The sequence below is a fragment of the Siphateles boraxobius genome, unplaced genomic scaffold, assembly GCF_051911475.1.
Source record: "Siphateles boraxobius isolate OS27281-9 unplaced genomic scaffold, OSU_SipBor_1 79, whole genome shotgun sequence".
Lineage (NCBI taxonomy): Eukaryota > Metazoa > Chordata > Actinopteri > Cypriniformes > Leuciscidae > Siphateles > Siphateles boraxobius.
The window spans coordinates 275,001-287,788 of record NW_027509207.1 but is presented as its reverse complement, the minus strand read 5'-3'; positions in this window follow the sequence as shown (position 1 = coordinate 287,788).

Below are 12,788 nucleotides of genomic sequence, written 5' to 3'. Positions count from 1 at the left end.
GAAAGAAATGTAAATAAAGAAGTAAAATAAAAATACATTAAAGTAGGCCTAAATAATAAATAAAGAAATGAAAGAGGCTCAGTAGCTTATGAAGCAGGAACACAAGCATGTAGTCGCAGTTGTTGTTGATGTTAGGCTACTGATTTAGCGTGTCTAACTAGTCGACACGTGGGGTGATGACATCATCGTTTCACATAATATGTTGGGGGGGGGGGTGCGTTACTGAAAGCCCTGACTGATACCCCACGGTACGCTACTGTTTATGGGTGTTTTACGGGTGGTGTTTGGGCGGGTGGGGTTGTATGGGTGGTGTTGTATGGGTGGTGTTGTATTGGTGGTGTTGTATTGGTGGTGTTGTATTGGTAGTGTTGTATGGGTGGTGTTGTATGGGTGGTGTTGTATTGGTGGTGTTGTATTGGTGGTGTTGTATGGGTGGTGTTGTATGAGTAGTGTTGTATTGGTGGTGTTGTATGGGTGGTGTAGTATGAGTGGTGTTGGGTGGTGTTGTATTGGTGGTGTTGTATTGGTAGTGTTCTATTGGTGGTGTTGTATTTGTGGTGTTGTATGGGTGGTGTTGTATTGGTGGTGTTGTATGGGTGGTGTTGTTTTGGTGTTGTTGTATTGGTAGTGTTGTATTGGTGGTGTTGTATTGGTGGTGTTGTATTTGTGGTGTTGTATGGGTGGTGTTGTATTGGTGGTGTTGTATTGGTGGTGTTGTATTGGTAGTGTTGTATTGGTGTTGTTATATGGGTGGTGTTGTATGGGTGGTGTTTTATGTGGTAACTTGTTTTGTTCTGATGGAAGGCATGTCTTAAACTTCTGCAAGCCCTTCCTGTTTAGTTTCTGATTAAATACATAAAGAGCCATATTAGATGAATACGTCACGAAATAGCTCGGCTGAAAGAGCATGTGCTTATTATTGTCAGATGTTATTTCATGCAGTTTATTATTACATAACATTTGCCTGTTCAGTGTGTTTAAATGCATCAACCTCATTGATGAGAAAACTCAGTGATCCATAATGCTGACCAGGAATGTGTTCGCTTGGCGTTTGCCGCTCTTTAGATGGTGATTTTACACGCACAGTGAGTGAGTTTTACCTCGGTGATATGAAGGATTCTCAGGCTGGATTCCTCGGTGAGTGCGCACCATCATTAGGAGTGGAATTCTGCTTCCTGAAGAAGGAAAACGCTTGTAAATGTCTTGGGGTGTAATAAGATCCGCGTGAAATGCATGTGAGATAAAGCCTGACAGAAACCGCAGGCCTGCTGGTACCCTACTGAAAACTCAAACACACACACACACACACACACACACACACACACACACACACACACACACACACACACACACACACACACACACACACAAACACACACACAGACACACACACAGACACACACACACACACACACACACACACACACACACACACACACACACACACACACACACACACACACACACCACAACAATATCCTTGTGCATTGTGTGTGTGTGTGTGTGTGTGTGTGTGTGTGTGTGTGTGTGTGTGTGTGTGTGTGTGTGTGTGTGTGTGTGTGTGTGTGTGTGTGGATTGCATGAGCTTTACATTGTCACACATTACATTGTGTTTGAGTTTTCAGCAGGGCAACAGCTATATATACGTACATTTACATATACACACATATACACATATACATATACACATACCCGGTATGCATATATACATATACACATATACACATATACATATACACATATACATACACATATACACATATACATATACACATATACATATACACATACACACATTTATACATATACATATACACATATACATATACGCATATACATATACATATACATATACACATACACATATATATACATATACACATATGTACACATACATATATACATACATATACATATATATATATATATATATATATATATATATATCAATTCAATTCAATTCAACTTTATTTCTAGAAAACATACAACGACCTACAGAACGTCACATACAATACAAAACATTTATTATTATCAACAAATAGACAATTATGCCAATAATTTCTCATAGATGTATCGCAGGTTTAAAGGTTCTCTTACGAGAGTATGTCTTGTACTGCGTAATATCTTACGCTATGGGGAAAACCTCTTTTCCACGAGATATTGAAGCCAAAAATTATCCTTAATTTTGAATTAATGTAAAACGCTGTGCAGCAGCATGCAGACATAGGCAAGACGGCTTGCGCGCCTATTGGCTGCCCTGCGGCAACAGCAGCAGCCTATTGAGAGAGGCTCTGCGTGACACATATCCAATGGGGGCATTTCGCGCCAATTTCGTCACGTCCCGCCAGAAAGGGCGTGGTCTCGCCCTATAAACATAGTTCGATTAGGCTGGTACAACTGATTTTCATCTCTTCAGCGAAGCATCACCGCATCGCTGGATCCGGAGTGAGAAGCCACGCCGTCTGAGAAAAGCACACAGCGGGACGAGCCTTGAGTCTGAAGTCGCTGGCATCGCCGCCTTTAGCCGCCGTACCTGCTATGCTTTCCGGCGTTATATCCTTTTCTGCAAGTGTGTGTGTGTGTTCGCCGCCGTGTGTGTTCGTGTGTGTGTGTTCGCCGTGTGTGCCGAGCCACACTCAGTGAAGAGGATCGCCATGTCATCTGCCTTTCCTGCCTGGGTGAGGATCATGCGGCCCTCGCTCTCGTCGACGGCGGATGCCCTCACTGTGAGCTACTGCCGATGGTGACTCTGAGGACTCGCCTGGCATCATTCTCAGAGCCTGCACTTCAGCCCGCTGTAGCGCTGCGCCGTAAAAGCGCCATGCCCAGCGTGGCCCCGAGCCTTCTCCTGCCCGCCAAAGCTCGCCGGTTCGCCCGCCGCTTCCGCCATTGAGGTCGACGAAACAGCCCCAAGCCTTCTCCAGCCCGTGATAGCACGCCGGTTCGCCCGCCAGCTTCACCAGCTTCACTCGAGTCGCTCGCTGACGGACAACGGCTGCACGCCGCGGCTTCCACCATTAATGACAACGAGATAGCTGCATCTGTAGAGAAGGCCAGCTGCTCTATCCTGGCGTCGGACAGTGAGGATTGGGCAAGCTCAGTGGACCTCCCCCCTTCTGCCCGCGAGTCTTCAGGGAAACGGGCCAGCATCAAAACCGCGGCTAGCTTTCTTTACGTTATAAGAAAGCTACCTCGCCCCCCGTGGGCATGCGTCGCCGGCGAAAAGAGGAAAGAGTGTGTTTTTAGTCCCGCCGAGGCCGGACCAATCTCCATTTCTCAAACATTTCTCAGCTCCTCTTAGTTTGAGCGGCTGAAAATGTCAATATTGCAGCAATGAGCCTGTTGTATAACACGCATGCCTGCAAACAAACGCCAGCACACACAAACTGTGATGACGCTCTCTTATCTGCTCGAGCTATTTTAAGCTTTTGTCGTTTCCCCCTGTGGCTCAGTGGCGAAACTCAAAGCCTTCGCACAGGAGACCTGGTTCGATCCCAGGTCTCGCAGCAGATAAAATTTAGTCTCGCCACGGCCAGACTTACACCGAAACTTTTCGCTTGTTCAGTTCCAAGAAAATGCGACTGTTCCAGTGTATTTTGCAGTAAACAAGTCGGTACCATGGCCCGCTTGCCTGCACAAAAATGCCGTTTCCACGGCGACCCAGAAAAATCATATAAGCAGTGTATTTTCTGGTATTCCGGCCACAGCCGATGGTGTTATGAGTGTAATCAAAATGCCCACAGCCCATTGTTCATTTCTACACACAAACACAGCCCGCCACAGTGCAGGGCTCGCACAAATGAGATCGACTCATGTCATTGTGCATTAAATGTAGTGAATGTGCCCACAACCCAGTGCCCACAAACACTACACACTGCATGTGCCGTGTCAACGCTCTATGGCGCTTTTGTCTCCAGATAAAAGGCCGCCACGTCTTAGTCCGGTCGGACAACATGTCAGTGGTGGCATACATAAATCACCAGGGTGGCGTCAGGTCCCGAAACCTTTACAGGTCGATGGAACGACTCCTGGTCTGGGCTCAGCACAACCTGCTTTCACTGAAAGCAGCGCATGTGCCTGGTCGCCTGAATCTGGGACCAGACCGTCTGTCCAGAAACAATGTCCCAGCAGGGGAATGGTCGCTGCACCTGCAGACGATCCAACTGCTGTGGGAAAAATTCTGCAGAGCGCAGGTGGACCTGTTCGTGTCCCAAGAAAACGCTCACTGTCCGAACTTTTTCTCCAAGAGCAGGAATGCGCTGGCCCACGTATGGCCCCGCTGCCCCCTCTATGCTTTTCCCCCCGTCTCACTCCAGCCTCAAGTGCTGGAACGAATCAGGGAAAATGGATGCCCAGTGCTACTCGTGGCTCCGCTCTGGACAAACCAGAATTGGTTCCCAGTCCTAATGCTGCAGACCAGCACTGCCCCGTGGCTGATACCGGTGAGGAGAGACCTCCTCTCTCAGGCAAAGGGCTCGATTTGGCATCCTCGCCCGGAATTATGGTCCCTCAATGCATGGGTCATCAACGGGTACCCACTAACCTCCCAGAGGGAGTGTTAAATACAATCACGCAGGCTAGAGCCCCGTCTACTAGACGGCTCTATTCCTCAAAGTGGTCAGTGTTCTCTGCCTGGTGTCAAGCTCAGGGCTTTTCACCAGCAGACTGCGGGGTTACGGAAGTGCTCTCCTTCCTTCAGGAGCTGCTTGATAAGGGCAGAACCCCATCCACGCTCAAAGTATACGTGGCGGTCATAGCGGCATAACCGACGTCTGGCCAGTCACTGGGGAAAAACGACCTGGTCATGCGATTCCTCAGGGGAGCTCGGAGGCTGAATCCTCCCAGACCATCAATTAGTCCCTGTGTGGGACCTTTCTACGGTTTTGGAAGCCATGAAAGGTGCCCCATTCGAGCCAATCCATTTGTCGGACATGAAACATCTGTCTCTCAAAACGGTATTCCTTAGGGCTCTCGCTTCAGTGAAGCGCGTAGGGGACCTGCAAGCGCTTTCGGTAAGCGCGTCATGCATGGAGTTTGGGCCTAATGACTCGAAAGTCATACTCAAACCAAGGCACGGGTACGTGCCCACATCCCTCAACACACCGTTTAGGGCCCAGGTTATTTCCCTGTGCGCCCTCCCGGTTCGTGATGAGGAGAAGGATGCGAGTCTCCTCTGCCCTGTCAGGGCACTGAGAGCTTATGTGCCCCGCTCGTCGGTCTTCAGACAGACTGAGCAGCTCTTCGTTTTGTTTGGCGGACTCTCCGAGGGACTGGCCGCATCAAAACAGAGCCTATCCAGATGGATAGTCGACGCCATAGCACTGGCTTACACTTCTAAGAGCCTGCAGTGTCCTTTGGGTGTCAGAGCGCACTCCACGAGAGGCGTGGCCTCGTGGGGTTACCGATATCTGTACGGCCGCGGGCTGGGCCTCGCCGTCTACATTTATAAGGTTTTACAACCTAGAGGTTCCCGCCTTACAAGCCAAGCTTCTGTCGGTATAGAATTCAGTACTATCTGCCCCGCTGTGTCGGCCCAGATGCTGAGTTTTGCTTGTGCATCGCTCACTGAGCGATAAAACAGCTCCATGGGTGTTGAATAACCCGTACTATTACCCAGTTCAGGCTGAACACGTTCACCCTGTCTGCGTGAAACACTGTTAACATAACTAGCTCCTGTAGGATGCTATTTCAAGGGGAATGATGCTTGCAGCCTCTCTTCTCTGACTCTCTGTGAGTCTATGGTGATTATGCACTATATGAGCCCCGGGCTACTGCCCTTGGGACTTTGGTGTCGGATCCCAGTACGCACAGCGTTTTGCATTGTGTTCCCTATAGTGTAAGATATTACACAGTACGAGAGATACTCTCGTAAGAGAACGTACTCGGTTACTAACGTAACTTCGGTTCTCTCTAGAGAGGGAACGAGTACTGCGTATCTTGCCGTGCATACACAGCTCTGGTTCGCTTCGGCGATGAAAACCAGTTGTACCAGCCTAATCGAGCTATGTTCTGGCGGGACGTGACGAAATGGGCGCAAAATGCCCCCATTGGATATGTGTCACGCAGAGCCTCTCTCGATAGGCTGCTGCTGTTGCCGCAGGGCAGCCAATAGGCGCGCAAGCCGTCTTGCCTATGTCTGCATGCTGCTGCACAGCGTTTTACATTAATTCAAAATTAAGGATAATTTTTGGCTTCAATATCTCGTGGAAAAGAGGTTTTCCAAATAGCGTAAGATATTACACAGTACTCGTTAACTCTCTAGAGAGAACCGAGGTTACGTTAGTAACCGAGTACGTTTTTACTCTTCACATGCAAGATAGATGACTTGATCTGCTCCACCTCGGTTATATTTTTTTTATATAATCCTTATAAAATCACACAGATATATATATATATATATTCCAGAAGACTGCAGAAGGACGTGTTTCTGACTTCTGATGATTGAAGAGCTTCTGAACACCACGGGAAGTGGATTCTCTGCGGACTCGAAACAAGCACAGGAATTTCCTGAACCAAACCAACACCAGGCCACCGGCGTGAGAAGAAAGCCAATCTTCATCCCTTCTTCCTTTTCACTCTTTCAATCCTCTTTTGTCCCTCCAGACACGGCTATTCTGGCCACCCAGCGCTCCTCGGGTTCGACTGTTCATTCAAATACAGTTCAAGTCATCATACATCAACTCTGACTCTGTTTACTCTCTTAATTCATGTTCCTTCTCCTATTGGGAATGATTCATCAGTGACGTTATTCTAGAAAGAAACATGTTTGTCTTCATAATCATTCATCAACATGTAATAAATGTATTCATCTATGAAAAAATCAACGTTTCTGTTCAGCTGACGTCATAGACCAAATGGTTTCAGGAGAAACAAACAATCGGATATAAAACGCACACTTCTAACATCACATCGATTCATAATGGTTGGAATTAGAATAAAAGTTATTAGATTTAAAGTTTCATACTCTTTCATACTCTCTTAGAACATACTTTTTTAGCAGACGTGAAGTAACTACTTATTCAAAATAAGTACTTTTTTTTGCTGGAACACAAAATGTATTTTCATGAATTGTATTTCCATACAACTAGAAGTTCATAGTGTCAAGCTCCAAAAAAAAAAAAAGAGTTAAAAAAACCCACATAAAAGCACAATATTTCAAGTCTTCTGAAAGCCATAAGAAATTTTTGCATGAAGAACAGCACAAATTAATTCATTATGGGCTCTATAATTATATCCTCATTCACGTTCAAATTTTAAAAAATTAAAATCAGGTTTGACGTCACTGATATGAAGACATCTTTGTTTCTTGTTAGACCTTGACAGTCACGGTCACTATGAAAGGAGAACCTGAGTGTGTGTAAATAATGCCAGAATTGTGATTTTTTTTAGGTCAGCTAATGCATTTTTTTAATATCTAATAAAACTGAAACTGAGATTCTAGCATAAATACCAGTGAAGACAAAAGAACATACTTAAGAAAAGGGAGTTTTCAGGCGTTTGACCACATTCCCATGACCAGCCGCACACTTTAAGGGCCACACACGCTCATGACCTACTGTTCTGGACTTCAGTAACACACACACACACACACACACACACACACACACACACACACACACACACACACACACACACACACACACACACACACACACACACACACACACACACACACACACACACACACACACACACACACACACACACACACACACACAGTGTAAGAGGGGCTTCCTCTTCTACACCACTTCTCCGTTCCTTGGCGTGTGTTTGTTTATGCTGGACGAAAGCCTGTAACGTCTGAAATAATAGGTGTGACTCGTAAAGAGAAACAGATTCATGAACGCTGACGCAGGGAAGGTGTTTGTACGAGCGTGATCAAAGCCTGACCTGATATTACCCTGTTAATGCTTCCTTATTTTGCATGATAAAATCAGATCTGAGTATTAAATAACAGGAAAATAACATCATCGAAATTCATTTGGACAATAATTTTTCAGTGCTATGAAAGAAGCCAAAAGTTATAAACAAACGTTCTTAACGTTAATGGAACATTCGTTATCCAAATGAACCAGTCAATTACATAAACGTTGTTAAATATTGTATATATCATTTTTCTCTGAACAATTTCAGTTAGACGTTCATTTAACATGTTTTAAATGTTACTTGTTTCGGAACATTTGCAAAAAAAATGATTGTAATTGAAGTTAAAAGAGGAAAAACATTTACTAAAGAAAATATATTCTTGATAAAAAATATAGCAAAATGGCCAGTAAGGAATATTTATGTACACATTACATTGGCACATAATGGAGAGGTAAGTGTGATTCCCTTACAGATGATTTTACATTAATTTGTAATTAAATGATGGAGTGCTTGTTAATTATTTGTTCCCGCTCAAGATCTCCAGACGTCACGCCTGTTTTAACGCAGATTACTGGAAAAACGTCTAATTTTTCTCTTGCCTGACTCACACAAACAGTCTCTCCACAGGTAGCCAATCAGAGTGTCAGCTGACAGATCATGTGACTGGGCACTTTGTAAACATTCTGTAAGGAGGTCAAGCTGAGAGTTCCCATCAATCCTCACGCTCGGTCCAAAACAACACCTTCCCATGGGAAACACATCATCGGGAACAACTGTGAGTGCTGGAATAAAGTCTGCTGTCATCATGAGAACATTACTGATGTTTTCGTCAACAGGAATTTGACATTTACACTGAAATGTTTCGCTGACACGGGATTTGAACGTGAAGTGATCAGAAAACACTGTAGAAACTGGATGAAATGTTTGTAAACTGTCAGTCCAAAAGTGCTAAAGATTAAATTTTACAAAGCCTTTCAGTTCTGCTCCTGGTTATCTTTCAAAGTATTGTATCAATCAACTCAGTACCTACAGTAAACATATACAAATGTATTATCCACAAAATATTGTTTTCATGATATACAATAAAGTTCAAAAGTTTAGGGTCAGGAGTCATAAAAAATTCAGCTTTGATCATAGGAATAAATTCACATAGAAAACAACTGATTTACATTGAAAAATATCACTATTTCACTGTTTTTACTTTATTTTTGATCAAATAAATGAAGCCATGGTGAGCAGAAGAGACTCTTTAAAAATCATATAAAACCATAAAAAATCCAGTTATTTAGTATCGTCTTGTTTTACAGTCAAAATATTTTATCTGAATACTAATGAGATTGTGTTGAATTGAAGAGTTCACTTAGATCACTAAGTGTAAATCACACTGGACGCAATTTTGACGCACGAATAATTCAAGCGATGGTTTTATTTATTTTTATGAACGCGAATGTGCTGCGGCGAAAATACAACGTTTATTTTTTTCGCTTCTATGTCGATTTTTTTTTTTTACTTTCGCGGCAACAGAAAGGCTTCGACCAATCACATGCAAGGAAACGAAGGTGACGTCACAGCAACTGTGACGGATCTTCTGATTGCTTGTGTGTCGACGCGTCCCGTTTTGTTTGACAAAGCTAACAAAAACTACAAGGACAACGATTTGATAGACAACGTGTGGCGTAGCATTTCCAACCAACTCGGCTATCATGACTGTGAGTATGTTGTGTGATACTCATTTTCTTGAATAAAAAAGTCTATACAACTCGTTAAAACTCTGTGAATCACAACAAAGCGTATTGGTGAGAACACAACATACACACACACACATCCGAACTTGACTGCACATCACATTTTTGACATTATTGATACTGCTTTCAATCATAATGCAACGGACCGGTCTTTTTTTTCTACGCACACACACAATATGACGTCACACTCTGTGCGTATGTTTTAAAAAACATAATTTAACATATAAATAGGCCTAACACCTCTTAAATAGCCCACTTAAAGGATTAGTTCACCTCAAAATGAAAATGTCCTAATAATTTACTCACCCCAATGCCATCCAAGATACCCACGTCCTTCTTTCCTCAGTGGAAGAGAAATTAAGTTTTTTGAGGAAGACATTTCTGGATTTTTCTTCGAATAATGGACTTCAGTGACAACCAGCGTTTTGAAGTCCAAATCAATCCACTGTTTACAAAGCGACCAATACAATTTGAACGGTCTTCGCACGGTCTCTTTGTAAACAGTGGATTGATCGAGCGTGACCTTTCAACGTGATGACGAAGTTCCCGGCGCGTTGCAGATCAGCTCAATCCGAACAATTGTAGTTAAAAAGTATATATATATTTTTTTTTTTCAAATGACCTATCGTTTTGCTAGATAAGCCCCTCCTCCTCAGCTGCGACCGTGCACAGCCCGTTGAAGCACTTCAAAGATCTTTGAAACTGCTTTGATTTGGACTTCAAAACGCTGGTTGTCCCTGAAGTCCATTATTCGAAGAAAAATCCAGAAATGTCTTCCTCAAAAAACTTAATTTCTCTTCCACTGAGGAAAGAAAGACGTGGATATCTTGGCTGGCATTGGGGTGAGTAAATTATTAGGACATTTTCATTTTGAGGTGAACTAATCCTTTAAAGTGTTCATTACAAATAAATTACTTTTAATATAAATGTACAAAAATTTGCGTTGCATTTACAGTCCCACTTCCCGTGGCCCTGACACCGCTAAAGGGTTAAGTGGACTAAAGTCTGTGCTTTTTAATGTACAGCGTGAGAGATTGACATCAGGGCTGAGCTGAAGGAAGTCTAGGTGGAGTGAAGCCGAGAACAATCATTCGATCCTGCCCAGGAAAAGCTGCCCGTCCCAGAGAGCCGTCACAGGGAACCGGACACGACTGTCGACCTCTGCCAAGACTCTCCCTCTCCGGGACAGATGATTCAAGACTTCACGCCCTCCGAGATCGACGCAAACGCCAACACACCGTCTCACCTCCACAAGCTGGACTGATGAACGACTCCGAGGGAACATCTAGAAACCGTGGCCTTTGTTTACACTATTATACGAAATGAGCTTCTCAGGCCAGAACGACTCTCACCAGACCCTCGTATCATCCTTTGTTCTCTCATAGTTGCACATGTTCGGGAAAAAGATTTATTTTCATCCATTCTGGGAGCATCATTAGACAACTATGGTCACGTCGTTACCAACATAGTTAGACAATTTAACGTTTCCTGAAATCATTAGTTCCAACAAATATTCACAACACAACATTGATAATAATCATAAATGTTTCTTGAGCATCAAATCATCATATTATACTGATTTCTGAAGGATCATGTGACACTGAAGACAGGAGTAATGATGCTGAAAATTCAGCTTTGATCACAGGAATAAATTACACTTTACTATATATTCACATACAGTAGACAACTATGGAAGCTTGTTTCCGCCACAGAATCAAAAACGTAAAAGGTAATTGCGACTTTTTATCTCACAAAAAGTTTTTTTTTCAAAATTGCGTGATATAAAGTCACAATTGTGTTATAAAGTCAGAATTGCGAGATATAAACTCGCAATTGTGAGAAAAAAAGTCGCAATTATCTTTTAAAATGTTTTATTCTGTGGCGGAAACAAGCTTCCATAGAAAACAGCTGTTTTACATTGTAATAATATTGCACAATTTTTACTATATTCTATATCAAATAAATGCAGCCTCGGTGAGAAGAGGAGACTTTTTTTCAAAAACGTTAAAAAATTCTAATGTTTCCAAACTTTTGACAGGTACTGTAGGCAGCATTTTATCAAGTAAATGTTTCTTGATTTATGAGTTTTTAGATATTTCATAAGACAAAAACAGTTTAGAAATGAGAACGATTGCTTAAGTACACTCACCTGTTCCCAATCTCAGATTTGATCACACTTCAGTGTCACCAACAGGTGTCTAAAGGTCTAAACCTGCTCTTTCCGGTTCACATGTTAATCTGGAGGCCCAATCCGGCGGGAGAGGTTTACCTTACTTAAACTAGCTTTACCTCAAAGGCCTGTTGCAGCCCTTTCTCTAAACACACAGAAACTGGATCCATTAAACGGGGATCAGACAGGAATTCCACGAAGCGTCCCGTGGGAGAGCGACTCATCTGTTCCAGTCGGACATGGACACATCTGGAGGGAATAATGCTCTGACGGACCTGTTCTGTTCTGTTCCTGCAGGTGAAGGGAAGGAACAAACATCTAGTGGAAGAATTTCACTTTGTTTTCAACAAACAAATGTTTCTTGTTTCAAGCGTCACTGGATTTATGCTTAAACTAGGGATAAGAGTTTCTTTAAAATGATTGATTTTGAGGAAGTTTTCAAAGAACAAACAAATGTTTCTTGTTTTTAGCATTACTCTCAGTTTCATGTTCAAATTAGAAAACAAAAATATTTGTCAAATAGTTAAGCAAAATAGACAAGACTCACACAGTTTTGATTCTTGTGTTAAATGTTTAGATGTGTAAATAAAAAAAAAAAATTTGATATTATGTCATGGTCAGGGTTTGAAATTACTTTTTTCACTCAATGACCAATTTGGCTACTAAATTAAGTATATTCAGAACTTCTACTAGCCCACAATAAACCAGATTAACTACATCACAGCTTATATAATAAAATTTGGATTTCATACATTAATTTCTTATTCAAACTAAATCCTGTCATCCAGCATCTCCTCTCTTCCTCTTTCATCCTCATCACCCAAAAAAATTAAGCTATTTAAGGTGGACAGATCAATACAGTAAAAGAACATTAATAAAATGTAGGATTCTGGAAAATAACAATGTATTTTCTGTTAGCCAAATGCTTTTTAATCTTCGCTATTGCTTGAATGAACAAGCGCGCCGTTATTTGTTGCATAGTGATGTGTGTTTTTAAGTAAACTTTA